Genomic DNA, 8,802 nt, shown 5'->3' on the forward strand with positions numbered 1-8,802 from the left:
TTTTATTTTTTTTTATTTTTTTTAAGAAAGCTTAGGTCTTTTCCTAAGCGACCTATATGGTCGCTTAGTGGGATGCGAGTGGGATATGTATCAAAAAAAATATTTTGTAACTCAAGATTTAAAATTTTTGAATTTTTTTGCAAAATCAAAAACTTTGTTGAAAAAAATGGACCCATTTTTTAATTTTTTTTTTTTGCTCAGAAGAAAGCTTATGTGTTTTCCATTACACCCTTTTTGTCGCTTAGTGGGATGCGAGTGGGATATCTATAAAAAAAATGTTTTGTAACTCAAGACATACAATTTTTTACTTTTTTTTGAAAAATCAAAAACCTTTTTGACTTTTTTTTTCCAAAATGGACTCTTTTTTTATTAATTTTTTTTTCTCAAAAGAAAGCTTAGTTCTTTTCCTTTAAAACCTTTTTGGTCGCTTAGTGGGATGCGAGTGGGATATCTATCAAAATAAATGTTTTGTAACTCAAGACAAAGGTTTTTAAATTTGCACTATTTTAATTTTTTTCATATTTGTGTGTAAACCTTAAAAATTAAACTTACGCAGAGAAACTAGACACATTAGCCTTTCCGATGGTATGTAACATACCCAACTAAAATTTCATAGCCTCGATACTGTAATACCCATAATATGTTAACCTCAGGAATAAAAATCACTTTTTTTCTATGGAAATGTTGAATAATTTAATTTTGTTATTTATTTGTAATAATAATTAATTTAATATATAATAATAATAATAATAAAAAGATGAATAATTTAGTAAAATTTAATCTTAATCACAATAGATCAATTTATATAATAACTATTTTTACACTTAATTTATGAAGTTTTTAAATTTTCAAATATCCATACTTTTATCCTCCTTATTTGTCACCTTTATTAGCTGCTTTTTTTTGTCAATCCTTTCTTGGCGTTATTAGATTCAGCTACTGATTTCGCTGCTGGCTTCTTTTTTGGCTTTGGAAAGAAATCGCATTGAGTAGATGCAGAAAACTTTTTTAATTTGAGTCTTCCATCGACAAGCGGTATGAAAGCATGGTATTGAGCAGTGCCATCGATTGTTACCGCAGCATCGAATCTGCTCTTTAGTGTTTTCAATGTTTCCTCATGATCCTCTTTGCTACTAAAAACTATTTTAGTTTCTTTACAATAATTCTTTGCCCAATGGAATAAAGCACTCGCATCTAAGATGCGATCCTGATGAGAGCACTGGAGGCTATACTTCGCTGCATTTCTTTTGAGGTTTGCTCCAATACCATCACATGCTCCTTTACCATGAGCAGTAGGATGAAAATGCCACTCAGCTGGCATTCCAAAATCTTTTTCATGAGCTGTAAGATTTGCGAAGCTACTTTTGTTTTGAAAATGTTGACGAGCTCCGTCCGAAACGTAGTATACCTTTTCTACTGTAAATTTTGATTTTAGATAATTTAGTATTATCTTCTGGTACTCATAAACTGCAACGGTGTCATGTTTTAAATCGTCGGATATGATTGCCATACTTTTGTGTTCCAGGTTTTCTTCTTTCATGTAGTAAATAACTACTGTGAATATAGTTGCTTGGTCGTTATTGAAGTGGAATGCTTGTATGGAATCCTGAAGAACATATTTATAGTTCTCTGCGAAATCAAATGAAATAATGAATTCACCAGACTTCAAATGTGTTTTCAAGTCCTTGAAGAATGACCACTGCTCTTTGACTAAAAAGTCATGGGTTCTCAAATTTAGCAATCCTCTACACAATTCTTCCACAAAATCATCCACATTTAAAATTATGGTTTTCAGTGTGCATCTTTCAGTCTGAAGCCAAGATTCAAATTTTAACTCCTCAATACATTCTCGATCAAAAGAGTTGATTACATTTTCTTTGATGGATGTGGTTTCCGGGCAATTCGAACATTCACCTAAGTGGCAAGAAGTTGTAGCATTAGGGCACATAGTCAATTTAAGGCAATCGCGGTAATGGTGTAAATCTTCTGATGAATCATATTTTAAGTAATTTAAGTTGATTTCCTTCAACATCAATTTAACATTTTCATGGTAAATACAAACACATACTGTGTGAGTTCCGCTGCTTCCTGCCAAAACGCAATGTTTTGGCCTCAGTTGTGTAAATTTTGTGAATCCAATTTTGAAATCCTCGTATTCAGATTGAAATGTTGCGAATAATTCATTCAGGTTACAGAGAACCATTCTCTTCTGCATTTGAACTTTCTTGCCATCGATTCGTACAGACATCCAGTCTTTCATCGCTGGCATCAGGCGACTCATATCATCTCGCTGATAAAACTGAGTTATTAGAGATTTAGTATCGCACTCCAAAGTTTTTCCCTTCTTTTTGTTTGGGAGTGTGAGAATCCCATGCTCAGCAACCAATTGTTTAGCAATTCTTGCTTTTCGTTGAGACGTTCCAAACTCAGTCATTGTTTTTGCAGAACTCCATGTTCTTGGAGCAAGCGTGAGAAGTTGGATTCTTTCAGCTTCACTCTGTGACGTTTTGTATTTCTCTTTTATTTGTTCAAGAACTTCTACTGCATCCTTATGGTATTGGTTTCGACACTCATTCGTTGAATTTGAAAAGTTAGAATAACCATCATCATCAACAGTTCTGTCTTCATTCTCGGAATTACTTTTGTCTTCATCTGGAATAACTTCAACGCAAGGCTCATTACTATTCAAATTCGGTAATTCGTTCAACTTTCCGAGCTCTTTCCTGCATGATCCACAAATTTTCAATCGTTTCTCCTCAATACAAACTCAGTCATTGTTTTTGCAGAACTCCATGTTCTTGGAGCAAGCGTGAGAAGTTGGATTCTTTCAGCTTCACTCTGTGACGTTTTGTATTTCTCTTTTATTTGTTCAAGAACTTCTACTGCATCCTTATGGTATTGGTTTCGACACTCATTCGTTGAATTTGAAAAGTTAGAATAACCATCATCATCAACAGTTCTGTCTTCATTCTCGGAATTACTTTTGTCTTCATCTGGAATAACTTCAACGCAAGGCTCATTACTATTCAAATTCGGTAATTCGTTCAACTTTCCGAGCTCTTTCCTGCATGATCCACAAATTTTCAATCGTTTTGACAGCGTAGGGAATTTTTTTAATAAGCCGTCGGAAATATTTCGCATATCTGATGATCTGTGCTTTATTTTGTTAAAGGGATTAAAACAAAAAGACGAATAAATTTCATTTTCAACCTTAGCCTTTTTAGAAGTCGTAGACATTTTGAATTTTGTAAGTATTTATGTAAATAACACACGTCTTAACTTTAACGCTGTTTCTAAAAAACTGATTTCCGTATGTCTTCAGAATGACAATAAATAGTTTTTAAGATCATATAGGTAGTACGTTTTAATGAATGAGTCTAAAATCTTTTATTAGGGTCAAGAAGGGCTTACATACTAAAGTACCTAGTTTAACCAAATGTTACAAATAATAATAAAAATAAACCACCATATAAATAACCTACCTGTCAACTTCTACCTCTCCACCCACTTCTTAAAGTCAAATGTCATAAAATAATAAATAAACTGGTACTTCGGAGAAGGGCCATAAAATATTTCCACTTGATTCCAAAAATTTGTTTCTAGGGCACCTGATATTTTAACAATGAAAATCACGTGCGCTGAAAACTACCTCTAGGATTGACTAAAAAAGCCGCAAGATACAAAACTCAGACAAATTTTGGGGGTGAAAAATTAATAGCGGTCGGCCTCATATTGCACCCCTCCAGTGGCTATTATCGGTCAGTTGTTGTGGTTTTTATTTTTAAGGTTTTAGAAACACTTACACACAAATATGAAAAAAATCAATTTAAAAACATTTGTCTTGAGTTACAAAACATTTATTTTGATAGATATCCCACTCGCATCCCACTAAGCGACCAAAAAGGTTTTAAAGGAAAAGACCTAAGCTTTCTTTTGAGAAAAAAAATTAATAAAAAAAGAGTCCATTTTGGAAAAAAAAAGTCAAAAAGGTTTTTGATTTTTCAAAAAAAAGTAAAAATTGTATGTCTTGAGTTACAAAACATTTTTTTTATAGATATCCCACTCGCATCCCACTAAGCGACAAAAAGGGTGTTAAAGGAAAACACATAAGCTTTCTTCTGAGCAAAAAAAATGGGTCCATTTTTTTAAAAAAAGTCAACAAAGTTTTTGATTTTGCAAAAAAATTCAAAAATTTTAAATCTTGAGTTACAAAATATTTTTTTTGATACATATCCCACTCGCATCCCACTAAGCGACCATATAGGTCGCATAGGAAAAGACCTAAGCTTTCTTAAAAAATATTTTGAAAAAAAAAGTCAAAAATATTTTTGATTTAAAAAAAAAAATCAAAAATATTTTATTAAATTTTTTTAATTTTTTTTTCGAAAGATTGCATAAATAGCTATCTAAACTATTTGGGACACATTTTGCTAAGAACAATAGGTAATAAGTTATATGGATAAAAAAAAACACCTGTTTGGCCAAAATGGTGTCCGAATTACTATCCAATAGAACTAACATTGGTGCAAATTTTATCGCGTTGGTTCACTTGACGTGAAATGCCCCTTATAAATTATAATACTAAAAATGTGAGTTTTAAAACAGTATCAATTGCAGATTGTTCTTTTGGTGCAACTATACCACTTATTATGCAATCGTTGTTATGTTATTTTACGTTATGTTGTTTTAGTATTGTTGTAATTGTTGTAGGGACGAGTACACCTTATATGAATTCGCCTTGAACTAAAGTTTTCCCGGAAATATTTTAAATAAAACTGATATTTTACTGGATTAAATGGATATTTTCTTTTAACCTTCGCTTTACCAATACCCACCCGGGTGACCTTATCAGTTTTGTTGGCTTAATAATTTTTTTAAATTTGTTTCGATTTAAATGAAATTTAGACTCACTGAACAAATTTTAGAGTTCTATATAATTTAATAAAAACATTTTAAACTTTTTATAAGGTTTTTTCGATTTTTTAAAATTTTGTTCGTCGCATATATGAATAGAAGTGGTGGGATTTTTTTCTGGACGATTTAAAGATCTATAGGCTTGCTTAAGCATATTGAATGAGTTGACGTATAAAATAGTTTTGATTTGCATTTTAAATTAATATGTATGTAATTCAATAAAGTTTTGTTTAATTATGTCATTAAAATTTATTTTTCTCAAAAATCATTTAAAATATTTTTCACAATCCATACAAAACTTAATGTCGTTCAAATTAGTGATATATTGCATGAAATTTAATTAGTAACCGAGGAAAAAGATTTAACTTTCACACCATTTTCATTTAAATTGCAACAAATGTTTGGATTTATTATCTTTTTATAATTTTTAAAATAACGTTTATAAAAATATATAAATTAATTGAATAAATAATTAAAAATTGTACTAAAATATTAGGAGTGAGTATTTTATCAAAATATCAAAAATAACACTACTCGACATCCAAAAAGGGCTCCTCGTGTAAACCATACTTTTATATATGTAATTATAGCTCGCTGAAAATAAATATGGTAACAATTTTAAATTCGTACCTGCAGTTTTCGAGATATTTCCACTATTATGTTTTCACTAAAAGTCCTATTTTTTTAAAGTTTTACCTTAGGAACGTGGAATTTAGTTGAAAAAGTTAAGAACTTATTTAGTTTTAAAATCTGTGGAAGTTGAGCTCCTAATTAAGTACCATTTTTTAATATTTAAGGATGTTACCAGGATTATGCAATTCAATTGCAAATTTTAATATAAAACATTCACCCGATTCACGGTTGGCATATGCGTTTTGGACCACCTACAGTTTCGTACTAAATTAAAGATTAAATGCAACATGTTTCTTTAATCTAGTACCAAACTGTTGATGTCGCAAAACGCCTACGCCAAAAGCGATAAGGATGGTTAATCGTAAAATTGTCTAGTTTCCGTGGTACTCAAACATTCTTGAGGTAAAACTATTTAAAAAAATAGATTTTTTCGTGAGAAATCAAATATCTCGAAAACTGCAGGTACGAGTTTAAGATGTGTGCCATATTTGTGATCAGCGTACAAAAATTATATAAAAACAATGTTTTGTACGAGGAGCCCTTCCCAAAAATTGTAATTTGTATAGTAGTGTAATTAATAAAAGATTGTTAAAATTAAATTTACATAAAATATTTGTTTTATACAATTTAAATGCAATGTATAATAATAAATTTAAATGTGGGTAATTCCTTATCAAATGGTATATTCAATAATAAAAAAACTATTACGAATTATTACAAATTGATTTTGTTATCAAAACAAATTTAAAATTTTTCTGTCATAGTTTTTTGTTATTGAACAGACCAAAAATTTAAAGGTTTACCCCCAGTAACACGAAGGCTGGTTATGTATTAACTAATAGTTATACTGACAGTTTTCATACAAAAATAATTTTAACCGACAGTATAACTATTAGTTAAGGCATAACCAGGCTTCGTGTTAATGGGGGTTAGCAAGATATATTTTTAAAAGCTTAAAATTAACAACTAATAATAATGACTTAAAGTTTTAAAAACAATTTATTTTATTCATTCTGTTGATCAGCATTTAATGAAGACCACTTATAACTGAGCAGTTACATCAATATTACAAAATTCTTGAAGGACTTCGGCTGTCGCATGAACGAGAACGGGAACGAGGAGAACTATCACGACTACAACAACTGGAACAGTAGCAGCTAGAAACTTCTGATGGTAATTTGCGGTGATATGGTATAGGGCGTTTGCGGGCACTGTTTTAAAAAAAAGATATTGTTTTAATTATATTAAATTGTATAATTTAGATTCTATTGTAATCATTTAGATTCCAGTGAAATAAAATTAAAAAGGAAACTTACCAACATAACTAAAACTTAATATAAAATGTTTAACAAAACATCTACTGCAAATTAAAAATGGAAATAAATACTATTTACGCTTACCAATGAAATGAAAAAAGAAAGAAATAATTTATGTAAATATACTGCATATTTTATTTATATAATTTACAACGAATTTATCAAGTATACAAATAATAATGAATTAAAACTTATAACCATTTTAAAAAACGTTGTGCAATTATATGAATTAAAATTATAAAAACACATATGTATTAAGCAAAATAATATTAACAATAAATCATTGTTTAATCAATGTCTTCTATCTCGACTTGCTGAATATCGGCTACAATAAGAAAAATATTATAAAGAAATTAATAAAATAAACAATCACAAATCAAAAAGAAAATTAAAGAAAAAAATATTTCAAATTGTTTCTTATATTGCCCTTATAACAGTTTTTTTATAATTTTACCTAGTAATACGACGACGATCCAGAAAACTAGGTGACCCACGGCGTCGAGGTATTGAAGGAGAACGGGTACCAGAACGAGAAGAACCGAAACTACTGCTGTAAGATTGGAAACGTTTGGAAAAAATATTTAGTTAAATTTATTAAATTAATGTTATAATACTGATATTTTTTGATCATTGCATAGTTAATTTTTTTCAAATGATCGTGAAATTAAAAATATTATTTGTATGTTAAATTTAAAATTCGTGAATAGGTACAAATTGTATGTCAATTTATCGTTTTTTTCTTTTGCTGGTGAATACAAAACTTGCAGTAAAGAAAAATTCTTTCGCACGAACATGAACATGTGTGTACATTTTGTGGAATGTCTATAAAATGTTTGTGCGACCGAAAATAGTATTTCATTGCAGTCATAAAAACCAAATTTAACAAGTGTGAACAAATATTTAAAGACAAAATTTTGTATACATACATACACGTACTGTGTACGTAATATGTAATATTCTAAATTAAAACTAGTTTTAAGTTTAAATTAATTATTACACCGTACTACAAAAAGAGAAAAAAAAATCCTTAGACACGAACCTGATGATATACGTATGGTGATCCTCTGTCCTTTTTAAAGGACTCCAAAGTTTCAAAGAATTACATTTTTCAAAAAATATTTAAAAATACTCCTGCTGATCCAACAATGACAAATATTATGTCAAATGAACAAGAAGAGTTGTAAAATATTTTGTATTATCTTTTTTTTATCCTGTAAGGATCAAAAGATGTCAAAAATGTCCTTTAAAATTGTTATCATTTTATATCCTTTAAGATTGCCAATAAATTCCTTTTAAAAAAACAGTGCGTTAAAGACCCAAATATTCTATACTAAGTCAAAATTTCATCCTTTATATATATAAAGTTCAAATTAAAATATAAAAAAAATATTATTAGTATACAAAAAAGTTTTATTAAGAAAAGTATGTACATGTTTATAGGTTCAATGGGTTAGGGCTGATGTTTGCAACACACAAAAATATTGTCCTAGCTCCCACCTTAAAGCATACCAAACTGCTCAGGATCACTGAGTCGAATAAGCGATGTTCGTCCGTCCGTCCATGTAAACCTCGTAATCAAACTACAGGTCGAATGTTTAAAGATAATTCAACAAAATTTGGCACAAACCTTTATATTGCCCCAAAGACAAAGCCTATTGAATTTGGTTAGAATCTGCTCAAGAACATGTAAAATATGCGAAATTGAATCAAATACATGCCAATGTTTTAATTTTACTATATTTAAAATTAATAAATAAAGATATTTTTCATAAATGTAAAACTATGTACAAAATTATTTTAGTTATAATACAACAAATATAAAATAATATATAAAAACCTAAAATAGTTTCAATAAACAGAAAAACCCACATAAATTCTAAAAATCTCATTCAAGAAATAAAAAAGGTATTGCAATTGGAAAATTTACCAAAAGACATAC

The 8,802-nt window shown here is 29.3% G+C and overlaps 1 long non-coding RNA gene across 1 annotated transcript; it reads right to left on the reverse strand.

The window, feature by feature from the left end:
• Positions 1 to 6,974: 6,974 nt before the first annotated feature.
• On the reverse strand, positions 6,975 to 8,497 carry LOC135963161 (uncharacterized). Its single transcript, XR_010576822.1, has 2 exons — positions 7,318 to 8,497; positions 6,975 to 7,188 (listed from the first exon to the last, which is right to left on the reverse strand). It is a non-coding gene; the product is annotated as an uncharacterized LOC135963161 (long non-coding RNA).
• Between the last annotated feature and the right edge of the window lie 305 nt (positions 8,498 to 8,802).

The sequence above is a fragment of the Calliphora vicina genome, unplaced genomic scaffold (assembly GCF_958450345.1).
Source record: "Calliphora vicina unplaced genomic scaffold, idCalVici1.1 scaffold_18, whole genome shotgun sequence".
NCBI lineage: Eukaryota > Metazoa > Arthropoda > Insecta > Diptera > Calliphoridae > Calliphora > Calliphora vicina.